Source organism: Selaginella moellendorffii, unplaced genomic scaffold, assembly GCF_000143415.4.
Source record: "Selaginella moellendorffii unplaced genomic scaffold, v1.0 SELMOscaffold_45, whole genome shotgun sequence".
In the NCBI taxonomy this organism is placed as follows: Eukaryota; Viridiplantae; Streptophyta; class Lycopodiopsida; order Selaginellales; family Selaginellaceae; genus Selaginella; species Selaginella moellendorffii.
This window is the reverse complement of record NW_003314306.1, coordinates 1,146,246-1,161,249: the sequence shown is the minus strand read 5'-3', so window position 1 is coordinate 1,161,249 and position 15,004 is coordinate 1,146,246.

Sequence of the window (15,004 nt, the reverse complement as noted above, 5' to 3'; positions counted from 1 at the left end):
CCCTTCACGTAATTATGGACTACACACGGGACGAAGCATTCAATGAAGACTATGACATATTCTTAGCAGGAGAACATACAAAGAAGGTGACAAGGAAGATTACCGACAAATTACTAGGCATTGGATGACACACGTGGGGAAGAAGTCCCCACAGGCAAGTAGTTTTCCGGTCGTACTTGTGCAGCCCGAGTTCTCACTTCATTTCATTATATTTTACTTGTCTAGATGGGAGTCAATATGTACCACAGTCCAACGAGCAGCAAGAATTTAAATGTGACCTCTGTGCTGTTGGTATCGAAAGTTTTGCTTTGCTAATCCTCATGATGCTTTTCCTGCTGCAGGAAGAACAGCAAACTAATAGGGGAAAAAATCCATGGATGAACAAGTGTCAAGCAGAAGCAAAAACGTTCTTCCACTGCCACATGTGTGTGATAAGACGACCATTTTCCGATATCTTGATCAGATGTTTTTATTGTCCTGCATACTTGCTAATTAGAAGCTTTGGAATCCTTAGATGAAACTTGCGATGGGACATTCCCATTACTCGAGATCCGGATGCCAAGCAAAACACGTTTTTTCTTTTAAACAGCAAAAGAAGTGTTTTTTCCAGGCACTTGGCAGTATAAACCAAAACATAAAGAGCCAGTGCCAACAAAGTTATGGAGGAAGGATGAGATGCATAAGTCTTACTCGCAGGGTGACGAAGCTTATGGCAAGAAGACAGAGCCTGTTGTGCACATAACAGTTTATGGTCTTGAACGCAACTTTTGTTTCCTTGGTGGTGAGGCGAAGAGACTTCTAGCTCAACTTTCAATCGTGGTACCGGATACCGAGGTGGAGGCTGGAAAGCAATCCGTCGAAGCCAAATCATGGCTCCATATGCTGCTTCCTGACACGTATAAGCTTCCAATTCCAAACGTCTATGACATAAAGGAGCTCGGTAAGACACATTCGTGATTCTGAAATGAATCAATTCTTACAGGTGTAGCAGATACACGACCTGAGGAGACACAGAAGAAAAGGAAGGAGCGTTTTGCCACTGCCTACCAAAACGCCCATGGGATTTGAGTAGAGTTGCTAACTACCTTTCAATGACGCTTGCTGACTGCAAGCATATGTACGAGGAGGACATGGAAAGTCTTGTGGTGCAAGCGGCAACATGTGCTTCTCCGTGGGGTGCTGGGGCGTCATCAGTACATCCAGCACCTGAAAGCATTAACCAGGTTCTCGCACAAATGAAGGACAGGGCCCGAACACTGGACCACAATCTGCTTGCGAGCGTGTCACCTGGCATTTGGGAGGTATCATTTGCATGTATGTGTATGTTTACTATGAGTATCACAGCTGGATCCAGATGTAGTCTTCGTTCCATCAAAATGCGAACCTTGCATGTCTGAGAGGAATAACTACACCATCTATTCTCCTACTTGCAGTGTCATTTCTTTGTGCTCATCTTGCAGGTTCCATTTGAATCTGAGTGGCAAAAGCTGCTGTGAAACAGGTACAAACTGGAAAGCTCTGCTTTATTGGTCTTCAATAAGAAATATGAGGATGAACCAAACATACTGCAAGAACTCTATTCCCATGATACCATGATGTAACATTTCTTCAAGTATACAAATGATTTGTGACTAAAGTGCTTAGTGTCTATTTAGCCAAACATACATGGCCTGACTTGTTAGTTTCTTTTGCTCTGTTTTGCACTAGTTTAACAAGAACCCGTGCAATATTGAGATTAATCACTTAATATTTGCTAAATGATAATTTATTGTGTATATTAATCACCCTCACTATAAACATATTTATAATTATGTTTATTATGTTTATAAACATGTTTATGTCGCTATCACCCTTTGTATGGGTTGAATCATGTACTATAGGTGAAAAATAAACCTCCCTTGGGTTTGTTATGAGTAGCAAATAGGTTGGTTTGCAACTGTTTAGCACAGCACTAATAGAGATTAGGCTATTGGTTTAAATAGTCATTGCTATGCTCTCTTATAAATTTTTCTTGGATTGAATTGAAGGCAATGTGAATGCAAGCTTGAGGTTTAATCAAGATGAGACCGAAAAAAGAGTAATCAAGGACGAAGAATCAAATATGTAAATCATTTTCTCTTTTTGGAAAGATGATTTACAACAATGTGTTAATTCATTACTCGTATTCACATTATGCAATTAAGAATCCTTATCTTGATGCATGTTAGTTATTATGGTCTTACAAGTGGTGAGTTAGGGGATAGATAATAGTGAAGCACTAAACCATTTTGTTTAAGCTTGCTATTGAAGATTTGGGTTACAATATTTAATTCTTTTCCAGGGAACCTTGCTATTGTTTTTTGAGTAGCTCAGTGTAGGATTAATTTTGAGTTTGGTTAAAAAGAGAGTGGAACATAAATCAATAACAAAGCTACTCTTGAGAAATAGAATAATTGTAATCATTTTTATCAGTAATTTCATTGGTGACTTTTTCCTAAGCTTGTTTATATTGTGAATAGAGTTAGTGATGTTTGGTATTGTAAATCTTTATTAGTGGGGTATGGCATTTATGTTGCATTTTATTGAATAGTGTTGGCATTTGATATTCACGTAAACTTTTGAAGTAATAATGTAGGTTTGTTTGTGGTATTGCTTGATTGATGATCAAGTCATTGTGATTTTTATATCATATCTATGTGATAGTGAGCACATAAAAGTTGATTGGTTAAACAATGATCAACCTTAAAGTGGTTAGTAGTCAAGTTAGTTTACTTGCAAATAGTAACATTGAAATAACTTTGATTTAGTTCTCAATAGTAGTTCATTATGCTAAGTTTGAGTTGGTACCTTGGTTCTTAAAAGTTTGCCAATTATGGTGTTGAAAAGGGTTATAACATTCATTTGCTAGTTTATCCATTAGCATTTGGAATAGATTGTTGGATGGAGAAGGTATGTAGTTAAAACATTGACATTGCTAACACTTATATTAGTGAAAGTAACATTATTTCTCAAGTGATGAGGAATTTTCTATAGACCTTAATCTTTCATGTCATTTTTTTTATTAGTGTTTTATTTTCATACTGGATTTTAAAGGTGATTGAAGAAGAGTGTTAGTGCAATGTGGATATCTGAAAATATGATCTTTGTGATCTAGTGTTGGGTTATGAAAATTTATGTTGAGGTGAATCTGTATAAATTTGTTGGTAGGAGGAAATTGGTTGAATCTTGAAAGTTTGTATTCCTAGAATGGGAGTCATTCTTTTTCTAGGATGAAAATTTTCCATAAATTTTTTTAAACTTTTCTAATGGCTAATTTATTGATTATATTACCTGAAAATCATTCCATTTTCGTAAGCCAATACAAATTAGTGAAGGGGTTGGAGTTGACTTTGGTTGGCCTAAACCTTAGTATGTAGTTTATATGATGCAACCTAAAAGGGATATTAATTTTTGGGGCTAAAGCAATTGAGTTGGATAGAGTCATGAGTTAAGTGTAAAAAAGTGTCCATTGCACTTTTCTAGAAAGGTGACCCTTGTGCTTTTTTTCTGTAGCGTTATACTTGGTGGCAAGTTGTACCTTGCATTTCGTTAAACTTTATGAGAGTAGTGAGCTTTCACTAATTTTGATTTGATCTTGGTAGCCTTAGTGATATTCAACTTAGTTATTTGAGGTTGAGGTGTTAATACCCATATTATAGCTGTGTCTATGATGAAGTTGTGTACCATATGAGTCTATCTTATGGTCTTTGCTTTAGTTATGACTAAAGTGTTGATCATGCACAACTAGCTGTAAGTAACCAAAGAGAACGACTCAAAAGATGATCTATAGAGGTTTAAATATAGAGGGAAAGGGCCCATGAATAAGAGTGCACCCTCTTTTTTAATCGGTTAAGGGTATTAAGATATTTGGGGTTAAGCATCTTTGGGTTTGAATAGTACTAGGCTGGGTGACTTCTCCGGAAGTCCAAACTCAAAAGCTTACACTAGCCTCTTTAGTTATGCTTAGAGCTATTGACTAAACGTGTTGGTAAGCTTATTGTAGTTGAGCTGGATTTGAGTGGCCATTTAATTCATACTTTGTCCATAAAATTTTATCTTGTACTTAGGGTATTATGTCCATGTTAGATAAGTATATAATTCAATGGCATGAGTTTAGTGTTTTGGTCTTATGAAAGGCAAGTTGAAGAGTGATTGTTAATTGCTTTATAATTAGTGATTATTTGTAGACTTTGTCTAGGACTATTGACACTTACTTTGCTTAATAATGATTTAGTAGTGATAGGCTTGCTTTACTAGATGGTGTTGCAAATGATTGTATCATTAAACTTACATAGGTTTGTCATATTGGCATAGCGATTCTATCTTTAACAATATCATTTGGTTGTGTTTACCTTATAGAGTTGGATTTCATGGAGTCTTTTGTAAACGACTAAATTTTCCATTCTACTTTAGTCACTTAACCACACCTTCGACCACTTGGAAGAGTCTCACTCATAACCTCTATAAGTCCTATTATGAATTTAGGGCCTTGTTAGCCCCAAGAATGGCATCCATGCCACTCAACCATTGCACTTGATCCAAGTGCTCCACGTGTTTGATCCCAAAACTGACACCCCAAGGTACCCCCGACATAATAGCCCATTACGCTAAGGCTATGCCCACCACATGTATCCCAGTCCCATCTTTCAAAGACTGGGCCATCTGTCCATGAGTGACCATCCTAGGTCCACTCTTTAGCATCCTTAAGATGCCTGTAGATATGGGGAATAACCTTCCCTAATATCCCTTTTATAGTCCCATCAAGTCCCTTTTCTGTCTATGGCCGTATTCGCCAACACTACCACTGGGACAAGGCCCACAAGCCCGACCACTAAGTCCCACTACCCTCTGGGAATTCCTCACCACATGACCGTATCATTGGTCACCACACCAGAGGACCATTCTTCTTCCTTTCCATAGTCTAGGACTTTGGGACAACATTTTGGAACACTGTGGCCCTACGTGAGCTTCATGGGTACTCTCCTCACCTTCCGCCTTTGGGTGCTCTAGCCATGGGCTTAAAGCAAAGTTCCATTGAGCCATGCTAGGTATCCAAGTAGGTAGTGCCACCCACACTTGGACTGGGAGCATCAGCCATTTGATCTCCTGGGGCAACTAGAGCTAGCTCTTGAACACTTCACTAAGCTACCCCATTTGTCAGTCCGTATTCACTCTAGCCTTGGACTTCCCAGTGGTTATCCCATCACCCAACACCTGGGTACAGCCTTCCTGGGCCAAATTGCCTCCACTGGAGTCCTCCCCCTACTATACTTTTGGAGCTCACCAAACCCCCCAGGGTCTGGGAGACAAATGCTTGGGCTTTCACCCTTAGACTTGAACTTGGACTCAGACCCAGACTCGGACTTGGACTCGAACTCAGACTCGGTCTTGGTCCCGGTCCCGGTCTCAATCTGGGTCTCAGTCTCAGTCTTGACCTCAGACTCCATCTCGGGTCCATCTCGGACTCCATCTTGGTCCATCTCGGACTCCATCTCAGGTCCATCTCGGACTCCATCTCGGGTTCATCTCGGACTCTATCTCGGACGTCAACTCAGGTCCATCTCGGACTCCATCTTGGTCCATCTCGGACTCCATCTCGGGTCCATCTCAAACTCCATCTCAGACTTCAACTCGGGTCCATCTTGGACTCCATCTCGGATTCTATCTCAGGTCCATCTCGGACTCCATCTTGGGTCCATCTCGAGTCCATCTTGGTCTATCTCGGACTCCATCTCGGGCCCATCTCAAGTCCATCTCGGACTCCATCTCGGGTCCATCTCGGTCCATCTCGAACTCCATCTCGGGTCCATCTTGGACTCTTCCACGTGTTATGTGTTGATCCTCTTGTGTCCCTTTTCTAGAGACTCACTTATTACTTGTTTCATGCTTGTTCCTCGAGCACTTCATTGGGAGTTCCACTCCCGCTCTTGACCTTTCAAGTTAGAGCTTTTAGTCTAAACGTGTTATGCTCATTTGGCTTTCGCTTCGGCCACTACCATATAGCACCCTTTTGGCTCCATTTTGGGGCTTAGGGATTTGTGTCTCACATCTTTGACATAGTGAATCATTCCTTGATTATGTGTTATCTACAACTAAATTTTGCTAGAGGTTTATTCTCAGATACTGAGTAAAGTATTTTCGACTTTAGTTAGCTTGGTTGCTAAAGAACTTTAAGTGGTGATTCACGTTTGCCTTATTTTAGCTTTATTCTAGTGTTGATGGTATTGAAGTGATATCTTGTTATTGACATTAGTGATGTTGAGACTCAAGTGAAATAATATGTCTTTTCATAGGATTGATATTGAGTTTCATTAGTCTCGATGTAGATAGTATTAATGATTTGGCTGTACCTATATATTATTAGTATTTATGCATTTGCTAGTTAACAATTATGTTGGCATTCAAACAAACTAAATGGCAAGTTGAGTTAATTGTGTTCTAAACTAGATTGTTTAGTAAAGGTTGAGCTTTGGCTTTTCCTTGAAAAGTGATTCAGTTATAGACTATATTTGTAGCGCACGTGGTTTTGACCCTTTATCCTATGGTGATTTACCATAGGATAACCACGAAGCGAAACATAAACCCTCTTTGTGCCACGTGACAGATGCCACATGTCACATGCCACGTGTCCAAAGGACAGTGGTGTGGAACTCGAGTTTCAGGGCCTTGGGCCACTAAACAAAGGAACAGTGCTAAACTCTAAAACATGAAGCCAAGGAGTGATGGAACTGAACCACGGAGCAATTCTCGAGCGTACAGCCCAAGGAGCAAAGGGACAGGGGCACGGAGCGATTTGGAACAGTCCTAAAGTATCCAGCATCCCAATGCCAGGACTAACACACAAAATGGAGCCAAACAGAGTCTAGTGCTATTTTAGCATACTGGTGGCCTAACGTGAGGACATGGGTCATCCACCAGCTAGCATGGAGTGGAGCTTGGGCTTAGGCCCAAGCTGGACGCAGAACAAGGATAGACACGCAAGTGGGAGCTAGACTATGCCTCAAGTTGGTCGGCCATGCCTGACCTACCCACTATCCCTACTATATATTTGGAACCCCTCATAGCCCCCTTCCCCTCCCCCCCCCCCCCCCCCCCTATTGAGGAACTTTCACCCCAAGCCTCCCTTAGTACCAGGAGTTAGTCTCTGGGACAAGCTCGAAAATTATTAAATATGGAATGATGCTAGAATGCAAATTTGGATATGGAACGAACACCATTGTGTTCAGGCTAATCTCTACATTCCGTAAATATGCCAAATGAGCAAACCTAGACACTTTCCATAAATAGCATTTAGGCATGATAGCGAGGGTGTTTGGCAGACACGGTAAGCTATCATCTAGCGATATTGAGGGACTAATCTCAATACGCGAGGGTTCTTGTCATTAGCCAGTGCAAGACAAAATGAGATGGGAACTCCTTACCGGCTAAGTATATTTAGCTAATAACACGTAGGAATTCCGTCCTTGTGCTCGTCCGGTCTAAGTACACTCGAAATGCCGAATTAACTCCACTAGCACAAGAGAGACTGATAAAGGGTCTAGCAATACCGACCTCCTATCATCGTGGCAATAAGGAAAGAGTGTCCGTAAGGACTAGCCGACAGGTAACTTTCGATACCTGAAGTCACATTCGCAACAATACTAGCTTTACAAAAGGAAGAGTTAGTGATCAATATTAAAGATATTGGTTATTTGTTGGATTTGAGTTAGGATATATCAATTATTAATAATTCTTTTTGCACTTGTTATAAAATGAGTTACGTTTTATTATGTATAAATAGATTCATGGAGGATCAGTTTAATGGTCACTTGTTAAGCATAGCTTTATTATGTTTGGCTTTTAGATTGATGCAGAAATATTGTTCATTAACTTTGGATTATGAAGTTTAGTTTATGGATGTATTGAGGAGGATATTATGGGTTGTACCATGATTTTCTTTTTAGCATTGAAGTTAGTTCATACGAGACTCGTGATCATTATTAGGCAAGACTTAACTATAGACTTCTTTGAACTTTTGGTTCCTTAAGTTTTTATGCTTATTATTCCATTTGTTAGGAGTTGTTGAGGAAGGCATTTTTGGCTCATTAACTTTGATGTTGAAGTTAGTATTTGTATCTAATAATCATTGGTGATGATTGACTATTGTCTAGGATAATTAATTGTCCTTGTCAAAAGTTTTTGCTTGATTATGTTGATATAGAATGATTTGCCATTTTTCAGGATGGTGGATTATTTATTCAACAATGATTATATATTTCTCTATCGATAGGATGATTGATAATCTTACATAATATGTCTCAAACCTAAGAGACCAATCTAGAGCAAACCATCAAGAACAAGTTCATTATTCTTTTTGATGGCTTTTAGCTCAATAGGATGTTATTGACTTTTGTTTAAGAAACTTGAGTCCTTTGGTATGGTTGATTGAGACCTATTTAAATTTGCTAGTGTGATAGTTGATATGAAAAAGTGTTTATTGGTATTGTAGCATTCATTTTGTTATGTTAATTGTTGCTAGATTTTAATAGATTGGATGTTATTTCCTTTAAATGATATATTTGTGAGCATTTTACTTACCAATCAATAATACTTTATGTTCTTTTAGTTATCTTTTGTAAGTTGTTTAGCATACTGTCTACAATCTTTGATAGTTAAGTTTTATCATTAAGTGTTCTTAATGGTACATTTGCTACTAAATTTTGTTAAATGGTGAATCCTATATTTTCTAACTATAGTGATCTTAGTGGTTCCTATACTTTAGTATATGATTTATCAGATAATAACTTACTTGGAATACTTTTGTGTTCTAATATAAGATTTATTCATTAATAATTAATTTTCTAAGATATTATTGTTTATGACTTTGATATTATCCATCTCTTAACCTTTGGGTTTGGGCCAACATAGGCAGACTGACTATGGCACTTCATGTGTATGGTAAAATCTTTAGTCATGGGGTAACTACTATCGATTGGTCATATCACCCACTTCTTTCTCAATATTCTTTATTTCGTTCAAAAGGGCGTGATTGTATAAACAATTCTAATTGCCTATTTACAGTAGTCTATCTAAACTTTACTGATGGGTTTAGTTTCTTTGCTCATGAGGATTGGGGCCTCTAGTTTCTCTCTCTATGTCATATGCAGGTAGGGACATATCATTCTTTTGTAAGTTGGGTGATACCCAGAGCAGCGAGGGTGGCTTAACTCCATTGATCATTTCCTTATCAGCGACGGCTAGAAGGTGTTTGAGTGTAGCACATTTGCATTAGATAAAGAGGTTACCCTAACTCATTTAAGTTGGTACATTTCTCATAAAGTGTGAACACTATGAACTTTTTCTAAAGTTATTTCTTTGATGTTCTAGACTAGAATGTGCATCGACAAGGACGCAATCTTTCCTAAGGGGGTGTAAGCAACTAAAAAGAACAACTTGAGAGATAATCCATGGGGTTCAAATATAAAGGGAAAGGGCCCATGAATAAAAGTGCACCCCCTTTTCCAATCAATTAAGGGTCTTAAGATATTTGGAGTTAAGCATCCTTGGGTTTGAATAGTACTAGGCTGGTGACCTCTCGAGAAGTCCAAACTCAAGAGCTTACATTTGGTATCAGAGCGGTTTCAAGTTTAATTCTATTGGTTGGCTTTGGGAATCATACCACATGTTGATTGAGAAGAGAGCGAGGCTCTCGGGAGGCTGCGGCTCTCAGCTTCCATTCACAGGGTGTGAACTTGCAGGGAAGTATGGTGGATTATAAGCAACTAAAGAGAATGATTTGAGAGACAATCCATAGAGTTCAAATATAAAGGGAAAGGGCTCATGAATAAAAGTGCACCCCCTTTTTCAATCAGTTAAGGGTCTTGGGATATTTAGAGTTAAGCGTCCTTGGGTTTGAATAATACTGGGCTGGGTGACCTCCTAGGAAGTCCAAACTCAGGAAATTATAGGGGGAGAGTGTTGCAAATATGATTATGGGTATCGAAAGTTACTTGTCGACTAATCCTTTCGGATATTTTTTCCTTACTGCTATGATGGTAAGAGGTTGATATTGCTAGACCCTTTATCAGTCCCTTTTATTCAAATGTTAGTAAACTTAACTTAGCATCTGTACTTGGCCAAATGAACATAATGAAGGAACTCCTAAATGTTTGTTTAGCTAAGCATACTTAGCCTAGCTTATTAGTTCTCTTTTGCTTTATCCTACATTGGCTTGATTAGCCTAATTGTTATTTATAAAAAGAGGTGGATAAGGATGAAAGCTCAAAGTGTGTGTTCCTCTGGGGGGGGTGGTGGTGGTGGTGGGGATACTGGGGATACTGGGGATACTGGGGATACTGGGGATATTGGGTAGGTTGTGCATACTCGACCAACTTGAGGCATAGTTTAACTCCTACTTACATGCCTGTCCTTATTTTGCGTTTGGTTTCGATCTAAGCCTAAATTCCACATTATGCTAGTTAATGGAGTACCCATATCCTCGTGTCAAGCCACCGATATGCTGAAATAATACTAGACTCTATTTGGCTCGATTTTGGGGGGGATAGTGCTCCCCACTATCCCCCCCCTAGCAAATTGGGGGGGGGGGGGGGGGAGGATAGTGGGGATAGTGGGTACATCGGGCATACCTGACAAATTTGAGGTATAGTTTAACTCCTACTTACGTGCCTGTCCTTATTCTATGTCCGACTTGGGTCTAAGCCCAAGTTCCACACTATGCTAGTTAATGGAGTACCCATATCCTCATGTTAAGCCACCAGTATGTTGAAATAGTGTTAAATTCTATTTGGCTCCATTTTGTGTATTGGTCATAGCATTGGGATGTTGAATGCTCTAAGACTGTTCCAAGTCACTCGTGCTCTTGTCCCTTCACTCTTTAGGTTGAACACTTAAGAGTTGCTTTGTGCTTTAATTCCTTTGCTCTTTGGCTCCATGCTTAAGAGTTTGGCTCCACTCCTTCATTCAATGGCCCAAGGCCTTGACACTTGGGTTTCGCACCATTATCCTTGAACACATGGCATATGGCACATAGCACATAAAAGGTTTAGGTTCAACTTCTTGGTTATCATATGGTAAAACACTATAGGATAAAGGGTGAAAACCACATATGCTACATTTATAGATTCAAGTTTGAGTTTGAGTCCAATATTGGGTTTAGGACTGAGTCTGAATTCGAAGGGTAATATAACTTTCTGAATTAGGACTTCCTAGGAGGTCACTTAGTATAGTTTTGTAAATGGAGGACTCTAGGGGAATAAATGTGATGAAAAAAGGTTATATCTATGTGATAAGTGATTAGGGTGTATAATGTTAGAATGAATATAGATGGACAAGTAGGGTGACTTAATGAAATGTTCAAAAATTGGCTCTAGCTTTTCTGGGAAATTGAATAATTGATGCTCCCAATCCAAGTGTGCGTGTGGTACTAACTATTTAGATACTTTATGTGGTTTATTAAAACCTCACTCTAGCTATTTGATTGAGGCACCATAGTGGTGGAAGGTAGGGTAGTACCCATGAATTTCATATTGGGCAATAATGTTTTGAAATATTATCCTAAAGTCCTTAACAATGGGAATGGGAATGAAGAGGAATGACCCTCTTACTTAATAACTAAGAGAATAATGAAAATCCTAAAGGTTAGTGGGAATTAGTGAATAGGCCTTTAGATCCTAACCCAACAGCAATATTGACAAGCATTGCTTATGGAAATGAGGAAATTGATAAGGATCAAAGAAGGGATAATGGGGGATGTTATTCCTTATGTTTGAGGGTGGTTATAGGATGACCATATTTAAAATGGATAGTCTAATCTTAGAGTAATGGGTGGTATGTGGTATATATTAAGAATATGTAGAGCTTTAGCATAAAAGGCTAAGATGTCAATGGTATTTTTGGGTATTAGAAATGGAATTTAAATACATAGAGCACTTGGATTGAGTGCAAATGTAATGTGGTTTAAATGCTATATTTAGGGTCTTGGCAAATACCTCAAGTTCAAATGAAAACTTATGAAGGTTGTGAGTAAGACTCTTCCAAATGGTTAAAAGTATACTAAAGTAAAATAAAAAATTTAGTCACTTACATTGTATTCTTCTTGATAAATGTTTCCTTTTTACATATGTTCTAGCAAATTAGTGCAATCTAGCAAGCATAGGCATAGGCATAAACTTGAAAAAAAAAACAAAGAGAAGATCAATAACTTCAAATCAAGGTTAAGCTCGCAACCATAGAGGGAGCTATGATATTACTCCCCCTTCATGCAAAAGTTTGGGTCAAGGTTGTTACAAGAATTAGCATAGCACCACTCAAGCTCCTATAGTAGATTGCCTTTGCCTAGCTTGGGTAGCCATAGCATTTTAGCAGCTATGACTGCTCAAGCTAGGCAAGGGTGATTCACCATGGGAAACACTATAGCAATCCTTGCAATAACTTTTCAAGAATCCTCCTTACCTATATGCTTGTTGCAACCCATCTCTTGCCAAGTTGCCAAGAACCCTATTTTGAGAAAACAAAATAAAGTTATAACTCTAAATATTTATTATCATTATTTGATTTTTCTTGTAAGGTGTGTTTTGATTTTCCTTTGTTTTAAGTATAGCTGAAGATCAAATAATGAGTGATGTTGTGATAAAAATAGTGAAATATTAAGGGAGACAATTGTCATTAGAAATGGAGTCACTGATAAAGAAAACGTTCTTGTATGCTTTCTTTGGGCTTCAACTTGATCAGGTTAAAATGTTGCAATAGCATACAATCTTCCGGGAGAAAACTGAACGAAATATCTTTCACCTAATTTTCAAAATCAGTGCCACTAAACACAGATTAGAAGGGCTTTGCTTGTTGTCATTCCTGCAAGGGTCTCAATCACTGGCCAACCTTGCTGGACAATAAAGCATTCAATTGCTCGATGTCATTTTCTTGCATCTTCTTCTGCAATCAATTGTTCACATGTTGGAGAATGGCTTGTGAGTGATCAAGATCTGCTTGCTCTCATCCAAACTTCCCCATTACTTCTCCCAAGTGTCGTTTGCCTAGGCTTTGATACTTTGAGGCAGTTACGCAGTCTACCACTTTATATTTTCTCCATATAAATGTTTACACACGTTCGCTCGTGAATCCAATCTGGATATTTCTACTGTGAGGACTCTTGTTGTAAATCTGGCTGAATAGCAGTAGACAAAAAATGAGAAGAGGCAAGAGTCCTCTAGAAATGAACAAGAGCAGAAGTTTTGCAATTGCTTCTCTTGCATCTCAACAATGATCTAGGGCTAAGAGCACTTGTTTGTCGCCCACTGGTTAGGAATTTGGATTGAAGGTCCCACAGTGCTGTTTGATACAGGAAGACATCATGCAGACGCAAGTCCAAATGGTATGCCAGTTCGTTGATGACTTGGAGCACTTGAAACGGCCCGAATAAACGAGCCTGTAGCTTGGATGTACCTCAGGGCCTTCCATCCCAATTGACATAAGAACCGGTAGCCACTTCACCCAGCTCCCTGGCTTGTCCAAGGTGTAGCCTCAAAGGTACATTTCCATTGTTTGGTTTACCCTCTCTGTTTGGCCGTATGTCTGAGAATGGTATGCAGAGCTGAAGCTCAGCTTGGTCCCCATGACCTGAAAGAGGGACATCTCAAGAACCTGGAATCTTGATCGGAGATTATCTCGAGATATTGTCAAAAAAGCTCTACCATCTTTCGAGCTGTCATTGCCAAGGGGATGGAATGACTGACCTTGGTGAGCCGGTCAACTACCACCATGATGGCATCAAAACCAGCAGCCTTTGGCAATCTTGAGACAAAATCCATCATTATTGATGCAAACTGAGCTTGAGCAACTGAGAGTGGTTTCAGCAGCCCCAGGGATGCTACTGTCTTTGTCTTGAGCAAACTGTGCACTCTCTTACCTAGAGTTTTACTTCACTTTGCATCCCTTTCCAATAGAACTGTCTCTTTATTGCTGCCATCCACCCTCCACATCAAGCCGTCCTTGAAGGCAGTGTAAAGAGCCTATTGAAGAGGGGTCCCAACGACTCATCCTGGGGATCTCGATTGTAAAATCCAGAGCTTGCAGCTTCTCCATCCATCGTCTCTGCTTTTTGTTGAGCTGAGTTTGCTCCAGCAAGTACTTTAAGCTTAGTATTCATTCCGCAATGTGAATCTTGCCCCTCTGAGATCATTGTCTATAGAAAATGCCAATTCAACAACAATAAGCTGGAGGACGAAGACTAGAGGGTTCAAACAAAACTATAGGGCAAGTAGCAGTGGAAAGTTGAGATCCTTCTTGGATGATAGACTAGAGAGCTGGTGTCCTTTGCGAACAACCGAGCATTTGCTGAAGAGCAAAAGATGGCTTCTCGAACATCGATCTGGAAGGACGTTTTTCTTCCCTGGGCGGGAATAGCTTTAAGGACTATCATCCAAAGGTATGAACAGATCAAAAGTAAGACACCAGGAGAGAATGACGAGTGGTTGGGAAAGAAAATGAAGGAGCTATCAGAGAGGACAAGAGCGCTTCCCGATCTTAGATTGGGAAGTTGCTGGACGAGCAGCAAGATGAACAAGACGAGCTACCAGCATATTTCTGGGAAAACATGACCTACCCACAGGTGATGATTTTCCCCAAAGGTTGTCGTGGGCAACATACCAGCTAAGGTGGAGAATGCTTAGGCAGTGCTGGGAAAGCAAACCCAAGGTTATTCGACTGGCTCTGCAAAGTGTGGGATCGCAAGAACTACATGGTCGATTACACTATCTACATCGATTGCACGCTCTTCGAGGGTGCAAGCCAACTTTCCCAGCAAAAGCGTGGAACAAATGAAAAAGTGTTTCCGGAGCATCGCTTCCCGACAATGCAGCCACGCATGAGTTGAGTAGTGTACAATGGCCATAGGATAACAGGAGTGAGTGGGTGGACAATCTAAGATCTGAGTGCGGGGAGTTATATAGATTATAAGATCAACGACGCGTAGCTGACATTGCGTTCTAGG